The sequence below is a fragment of the Cryptomeria japonica genome, chromosome 10, assembly GCF_030272615.1.
Source record: "Cryptomeria japonica chromosome 10, Sugi_1.0, whole genome shotgun sequence".
Taxonomy (NCBI): Eukaryota; Viridiplantae; Streptophyta; class Pinopsida; order Cupressales; family Cupressaceae; genus Cryptomeria; species Cryptomeria japonica.
Genome location: NC_081414.1, coordinates 374,059,176 through 374,068,379, shown reverse-complemented (window position 1 = coordinate 374,068,379; position 9,204 = coordinate 374,059,176).

The window sequence follows — 9,204 nt, the reverse complement described above, 5'->3', positions numbered from 1 at the left end:
AGCCTATTATCAGGATCAACCATTTATACCACATTTATGTACATTTGTCGATGTAGTCCCATATTTAAAACAATGATATTGCAAAATAGTTTCATCCCATCCTATTATCCAAAAGTTGGAGTTTTACAAGGTTTGCCACACTCATGAGTAAATAATGGGCTACATAACTTGAGCTAAAGTCAAACCTATCTCAGGGCATGCCTAATGCTTTTCAACTGGCTACAATACCTTGTCTTCACTCACTCTAAACTCTTACACAAATTCATACCGCAATATCTCGTTCCTCATCAACAACAGGAATTTGCAAGTACACAAAACTCTCTGGGGTGCCCTTCACTAATGCAAATGAATGCCTGCTCCAACAAATTTGCCTTAGGAAAACATAAACTCTTATGCGAGTTTAGCTCAAAAAACCATACTCTAACCCTGCAAATAAACTCCAACAGATTACCCTATTCCTACAATTCACACTCAAGACTAAAAATAGTAACAAAAAATGTAGGAAGAAAATGAGGAAGAATCTTGCTCAGATTATACCAGAAGAAAATACGACAGTGTTTCCTTTATTCATTATCAAAACAGATACCATAATAGTGAGAACCCAATAAAAAAATCTCTTTTTTTTAATCCGCAAATAACAATCCATACCACCAAAAATATACCTCACATATGTCTGTCCTCAGAGATTTCTCTTCTTCACGAATAAAATTCTATCCAAAATAAACCCACAACAAGGTCGCTACATGGTTGTTACAAAACAAAAATTCACACAATAAACATAAGGTACTAATAAGAAAGTGGGGGACCCTGCCATAAAGAGGGTGATTGCATCATTCTCCCCATGTTTAAAAAATGTTTGAACCTCCTAGTTTAGAAGAACTGGGCTACGTTGCCACCAATAAGAGGGCACAGACCTTCAAGTAATCTTGTCTTCAAAGTATTCTATTGGGATCCCTTGTCACAATAATCTTCCACCCCATGTTCTTTCGGGGTAAATATATTTTGAATAGTATAAAATAATCATAAACCATGCTTTTATGGATTTAGTCAATGACAGTCAATTTTTACAACATAGTATGTTATAATCATCTTACTACAATATCTTATCATTTTTCATGAATGGTAAAAAGAAACCCATAAGACAGAGCCCATAGTGGCACCGATTCAAATTTCATATCCCTAATACAATAATATTTACCCATTAGTCCTCCAAGGAAATAATTCCATATTGTACCCAAAATTCTGTAAACCTATTCAGCACATTGATACAAGGGATGCATGATCTTACTTCCCCAATCTGGAACCTTTTCTAGGATTCTCATTAGAAGGGATAATCTTATTTAATAAACTCATTCAAATACTTAATAATACATCCATACATTTCAATTACTTAATCCTTACATTGTAAATCTTCGTCTTTTAATTTCTTATTAACTTTCATCTTGTAATTTGCAATGAAATGGGGTAGATTTAAATGGTCATAACTTTTACACCATTGGGCCAAATTCAGAACTTCAATATGCTATGGAAAGATGGTAAGATAAAGAACGAAAAACCCAATAGATTTTAGCATGATTCTTAGGCATGTGTGAGCAGATTCTTTGCAACTCAACTCATCATTTTACCCCCAAAAAAATAGTTGAAAACATGGTAACATTAAATCTAGCTATTCATAACTCATTCCTTAGGTAGTAAACTAGTTGTCTATCATTAGTTGGTTGATACTTAGATTACCTTGGATGATATGCTTACCTTAAGCAATAAATACTAGAAGTGAATCCACTAAATGATTACTCTTGTATACTTTCAATAGTGAGAATTAAATAACTTGCTCTCAAATAATTATAAGAATTAATGGATGGTTTTTCTAACCTTGATGTTCGATATGTTATATAACTCAGGAAAAAAAATCCTTGGCTGCAAGCTGTGACTTACATAAAAGGATGCTAGTTTGTCTTTTACATAAGGTGTCTCGGTCATGATGAAAATGGACATGATGAAGTCAAATAACTTTAAGGGCAGTCCTCTTGAGAGGACTGAATAAAGCTAATATTTCACTATCAAGGGAGAAATACTTGTTGAGAAAAGAGACACATTTTGGAGCAGTCAGTATAAAGAGAATGTCAAGTAAATAAATTAAATATCTAGTTTAATTAATTTTAGACTCTAATCCCACCCTGTGAAATTAGACTCTTAAGCACTTGTTATAGGCAGACAAGTCTTAAGAGTCTACTAAATATTTAAATAATTTATAAGACAAGTGATCAAGACAAGTGATTAATTAAATTAAACGTTAATTAAATTTAAGACAAGTGATCAAGAAAATTCAGTTACATCTAATCCCACCTTGCAACAAAGGTGGCATCATCCAGCGAGAACTAAGATGACCATAATTCAACTACAACTAAGATGATCACTTAGGTTATAATTTGGCATGGAGCTCTGCTCTTTAATTAGTGGTGGCTACAATCTATCCTACTTTATGGTGGCTTTAACTTGTTACACTAAAGCCATCTTAAGCAAGGATAGCAGTATTAGACTTTCGTGATTTTAGGGAAGATATCAGAAACTTATGATTTGTTGAAAAGGCTTTAGAAACTTTAAAGAAAATGTGCTTAGTAGGTGTAAATCCAAATTCCACAACCTTTTCTAGCACCCTCCTTGTTTGTGCCAAAATGGGAGCTCTAAAATAAGGTATGGACATCTATCGAATCATAAAAGATAGAGGATTTTGGTCAATATTGTGCAACTGTTCTAGTAGACATGCTTGCAAAATACGGAAGCAAACAAGGCACAATGGTATCCCTGAAAGAAATGTGGTCTAAAGGACTGCAATGATTGTAAGATATGCACAAAATGGACTTATTGAAAAAGCTTTAGAGACTTCCAAGTAAAATGCAACTGGCAGGTTCCACAACTTCTACCAGCAACCTCCCTACTGCTGATAAAATGGGAGCTTTGGAACAGGGTATGTATATCCATCAAAGCAATATGGAAGGTGGATTTTTTTAGGTATACTTGGAAATGTTCTGGTAGAAATGTATGCAAAATGTGGAAGCACAGACAAGGCATGTGGACTATTTGACAAAATGCCTCAAAGAGATGTCATCTCATGCAATGCAATGCTTGCAGGATATGTAAACAATGATTTTTTTGAAAAGGCTTTAGAAACTTTCAAGAAAATCCAATTGGTAGGTGTAAAGCCAATTTTTTTGAAAATGGTCTTGGAAGTAGACGGTGGAAAATACTTGAAGACAAGTAATATTAAATGCGAAACAATACCTATCATTGTCTGGCCACTGCTTCCTTTGCAACTAATTTTTCATCCTTCACACTAATAACCTGGATTTTTTGCATGACTTCTTACCACCATAATCTTTGAAGTATTTTTGCTCAGAGGTAACAATGGCTCTATGGTCACCTTCTTATTTTTCAACAAAACCAAAGACCTACTAACAACCTCTCTTGCCAATTGCCTATGAATCTACAAAAGCAATCAATAGCTAAGTGCAAACGTTGGAAAAATTGTCATCTAAGTTTAAAATGAGTATCAAGCTAGGTTTATTTCCCCCCAGATTGTATAAAGGATCTTAAGGAACCATATGAATCTCTAAGTAGGCCCTTACAGTATTCACAATCTATATGAAATAGTGCATCTAAGGATAATATCTTACTTAACTTAGAGATGACATGAAATGTCATGATTTGACACCATTAAAGACCTGACAAGAGTCAACCTAGTATACCAAAGGGACTCTAAAGAAGAATGAAGCTTGCCTTTAAAATTATCTAGAGTCTAGATTTGGCCATCTTAGAGGCATGGGTAGTGAATTAGCTTAAGTGTTGAAGGTTGTATTGGATCTTTGCATGTTAATTTCTATTATGGGTGCTTTATAATTTCTCTTTAAAGGAGCAAGGAGCATAAATAGAAATTTTACAAAGCAACAGGGATCTCTCTATTTCTTATCAAAATGTTGTTGCAAGATAGTAGTAGCCTTGGTTTTCTAAATAAGATTGCACCTTTCTATAATAACCTGCACAAAAGAATGGAGAGTTAGGTAAAGATATACGTAATGGTCTTGGTGATAATTAGTTATGCAGAAAATATTGTGCAACATTGTTATGACTTGGAAGGAAGTGGGGAAAGGACAGTAAGATGACCACACATGGAACTGTTTTCTTTTTTTAAATATGTTTTATAAACATAGATGAGACCAATCTTTATGTGAGTATAACTAGCTTGTCTCAAATATGGTCTCCAAAATTTACACCCATAGAGAAGTAAGGAACTACATACAAACTTGGAGAGATGGACTACATACAAACTTGAAAAGATGAATCTTGGCTGTGAAAATCCTAAAATTGGAGTTGAAAGCACTATCTTTCCAAGAATATTAGTACTTAATATCCTTTGCTTTCTTTTACTACAGAGAACTAAAGTTAAACATAGTTTGGAAAAAAACTACACCCTCATACTTGAATGTGATGCCTTTTGTATCAATTACACGTCATAATCAAATTAGATGTGGATGATTGCTTCTTGGTCATCAATGCTCTAAATGCCACACCCTTTCTCTTTTGAAGATAGCCATGGTCATTTTAAAATGAACCAATCACAACAAGTTAAGAGGTTGAGTGATAAAAAAAGAAAAGCTAAGTTGAGTGATAAACAAAACAATGTCAAATGCTAACGGTACGAAAACAATGAGGATCCCAAAGACAAGATGGCTGCCTAATGGGCAACTTTCACAAGTGCTATTGTGTTTTAAAGAGCTATTCTATTACTGAACTTTTGTTACTTCAAGCACGTGTATTTGCTAAAAGAGTTTCCTAGTTGTTACCTCAAGTGCTTCATTTGTGTTTACAGTAATATTGTTTGAGTTTATTTGCAATACAACTTAGCAAAGTTGCTATTGCAATACTGTAAAACTATTAAGCAGCAATATAGCTTGATTTTACTAGAAAGTCTATACAAGATTATATTTTATTTATTGGCACAAGTAAAAGAGCCCATAATAGTTGGGTCACAACAGCTATCATCAATAAGTCCAAAAAAAACAAATTGTGAAGTTGTTCGGACAACAATTATATAAGTTTCATGGAAACTTTCAGTTTGGAAAATATTGGTACTAATTGATTAAATTTTGGAAAGAACTATTTAAAATTAGAAATAGAAAAACATTAGATTTTATAAGGGGCACCTACATCAGTAATGTAATAATATAAAATTCTTAATAATTGTTTCCAATATAACTATTCTCTATTCTTTTCCATCAAAATGTTCGATTACCTCAAAATACGATAGACTAGTCAGGAGAAGAGCTTCAACCCCTTTTTCAGGGGGCCAATAGGGACTATCATGCCAAATCACAATATGCCAGTGACAGAGAGCATCATTAATTTAGATGATTTTTAATTTATGGTTGGTTCAGCTATGATAGGCAAGGATTCAGATTAGCTCGTTGTTTACAAGGCCTATGCACGACAACTTGATCAGGAGAAGGGCTTCAAACACCTTTGCATGATGCCAATAAGAACTACCATTCCAAATCACAATGTGTCAGTGGCACAAAGCAACATCAATTTTGATGGTTTTTTATTCATTTGATACCTTGAATAAAGTGTAACAGTGTTGTTGAACACTTTCTATCTTACAGATCTCACATTGACAATAATTTTAAAGGGAAATAGGTTATAAAATCTTCAATACATAGCTAAATTAGCATGGATAAGAGTGGTGTGAAATTTTTATATTTTTCTTTCTACTTTCATTTGGGCTTTGTTACCAATATCACATTTAAACTTTAGCACTTATGCTCCATTGAAATTCATTCAAAATGCAAGGGGAGAAAGAATTATATCATTATTAGTAAAACTGATATGTTCTTAACCAATAGCATGCTTTGGGATAATCATTTATATAGTTTATGTACTAGAACTCTATCCTTGCTCAAATCCAAGTCCACTGAAATCTCCATTCCGCCTTTGTCTTATCAATAACTCATCTAGTTGTGCTGAAATAATCTTGAATTTTTCTTTATACTCACTTGCAATAGTCAGATCATCTCTCAGAATTATCATTTGTCTCTCATTCTCTTGTTCCTTACTATGGGATTGTACTAAATTAGTTCTCAACATATCATTCTCATGAACCAACCTACCACATTCTTCAAATTTGTTCTTCAGAGATATAGCAAGATTTTCTTCCATTTTCTTCTGGTCTTCAATCTCTTTAGACATTCTCATGGTTATAGCTTGCATTTCATTTCTCATGACCATGTTCTCCTGACTCGACTTCTGACACTATTCCTTAAGTGCATCTTTTTCTTCATCATCCTGATTTTGCAAAAGTTCCTTCCTCCTAGCTTGAACAAATGACAACCTCTCCTGTAGGACAAGAATGAATTCCTTAGCAGAATTCAATTCATATTGTAGCTTTAAGTTCTTCATCCTTTCAGCATCATAATCTTCAAGTACCATCTCAAGTTGCTTTTCCAAACCCATATCCATGGATTCCGGATTCAGGATCTCCCTCAAGCTGTTAAACTTCCTTCGAGGCACAAGGCTCTGATACCAATTGTTGGAATCCAATAACACTGAGAGGGGGGTGGGGGGGGGGGGGGGGTTAATCAGTGTTATATCGGAACTATCAATTTTAACCTTATTAAAACATGTATACATCAATCGATATACCGATACATATAAATTTGAAAGAAGTAAAGCAACCAATAAGCCAATCACATAAATGAACACCATAACATACAAAATTATATGTGGAAAACCTCAAAGAGGAAAAACCACAGTGGGATTTGTGACCCACAATATTAATCCACTGGTCATATGAAGAGATATTACAAAATATAGGGGCCTGCACTTGCAGGAAGGTTTACAGCCTAGAGCACACTTCTCAATCACAAAAGGAGCCTCGCTGACTACATACAAATCCAGACTACAATCCGGAGAAATGATTGAAATGCAAAGATAACATCTTCTATGCCTGAGTATAGTTTCGGTTAAGCTCTGTCTGTTCTGGTCTGAAACCCTAAACCCTTTACCGGAATAACCCTTTACAAAAATATCCTCTCATACATAACCTCTCTCATATATTTCGCATCTGCTATCCATCCATATTCACATCCTTATCATCATCTACATGTTCATCATACATCAAAATGATCTAGCCAACTGACCTATATACCCTATACAATTTATCATGCCTTATGTTAGCTTACAAAGATAATTACAATATCAATATACATGTCGGCTAGATAACATATATACATGAATATCAAAAACAATTGTCGATGTTGGATCCAAAAGATGTTGGCCTTCAATATCGATAACCTGATTCTAAACCAGGTCGACATGCATTGTCGGTGACCTGAGAATTCCTTCCAACCTACGGGTGTCGGTGTCGGCGACGTGCCTACCGGTACACAACTAACCCAAAACATGAAGCTGGAATAAGTTGCCATGCTGCCATCAATGACAACATAGTTAAACCAACCAATTGAGTGTAAATTGCCAACAAAATATTGAGTTGGTCATCATTTAAACTTGACGTTTAACATCTTTGAACTGTGACCAAAACCACTCAAGTGACCTCCGACAAAACTACCTCTTAAAGTTGATCAATCTTTATCCTTGAGTCTTGAAAACTAATACAGATGGAGAATGTTATATGGAGATTCCAAAATGCCAAATGGATCCACATGGTGATGGCAAAGGCGAGAAATTTTAATGCTTGAAGTTTCCTACTCAATCATTCTTTGAAACTGCATTTGTTAAACCAATATGAAACCTGCCAAGTCACTACTTTGAAAAAATACTAAACCTTGGTTTTAGAGGCCACTACTGGGGGGAATGATTCATTTAGATATGGTGAGCATGTGTGAAAAATGGTTTTTCTTAATTTTATCATATGTGTGAGAATATTAGAGGTCAAATTTTCCTTCTCTAAAAATTTATGGAACATGCTGCTATTAAACCTTTGTAAAGTCGGTTTAGTTTTGACCTTGAAAAAATATTGAAATCATAGATGAAGTGCGACAACCAGGTGAGGGAGCATATTAATATACAAAAATCATGAGGATCGGTCCTTTTGACATGCATCTCGATGGACCATGAAATAAAAATCAAGATGCAAGGCTACTTTGGCAGTTTTAACATTGTTCTGACAACAAATCCAAGTAAAGTATATTTGGATTTGACTTTGGAATAATATCAAATGGAGGCTTGGGGATCTATAAATTAACACAAGGGTTCATTAAAATTTAGAAAATTGTTGGGAATGATTGATTTGACAATACTATCAAGTGGTAGCAAAAAATTAACCTTTGAAAACAACTATTCTGAAAGATTTAACAATGCACAAACAACAAACTATCTCAAGACCAAAAAATAAGTACTTCAAAAACTCATCAAACCTGATCCTAGGAAGCTACAAATTGACATGAGCCATCTTTGATAAGAGGTAAACAATATCCCAAAGTGGATTCTCCTAACAATCAATGGGTGTGAATTTATTGACCCTCAAAGTGGTCTGCTTGGAAAGGTTTGCAGGGGTGCTTTAGATGTGGTAACCAGTTTTCTCAACAGGGGCCCTTCAACTTTTGTCAACTTTTGAAGGTCTTAAAAGTGGTTTTAGTTGGGGATTCATTCCCCTTGTGGTAATGACAATATATTTGGAGAGCAAACTGGGTGCCTACTCCATTGGGTGACAGAGTTAAAAGAACTCACCTTTGCCCCTTACTATTGTGGCTTAAACCTCAAACTACATGTGATGGCCCAAGACCATAAAAAAGGAAAGGCCTATACTTTCCCTTGACATAAATCTGATTGTATTGAAGCTAAGTTGAAGGTGTCTTTGGAGTTGCCTGATCAAGCATATTGACATCTCTCATCCACCTACTATGCTTATCATTGCCTATGTGTTTTCCATCATTAAGCATTTGAAATTCATGCACAATCTAAAAATATTTATCATTGTGTGATACATACATGTTATGTTCATTAGACAAAACACCTTGGTGTTGAACATGACATTCCCCATGAATTAACTCACTAGACCAATTCATGAAAATCTCATCCAGCTAAAAAATAAAAAACTCATGGTCTAATACATAGCTCGTATTATAGGCTTTACTATGATCCTACTCTGAACAAATTCTTGACCACATACTTGGTCTTGCAAAATAGAGGTGT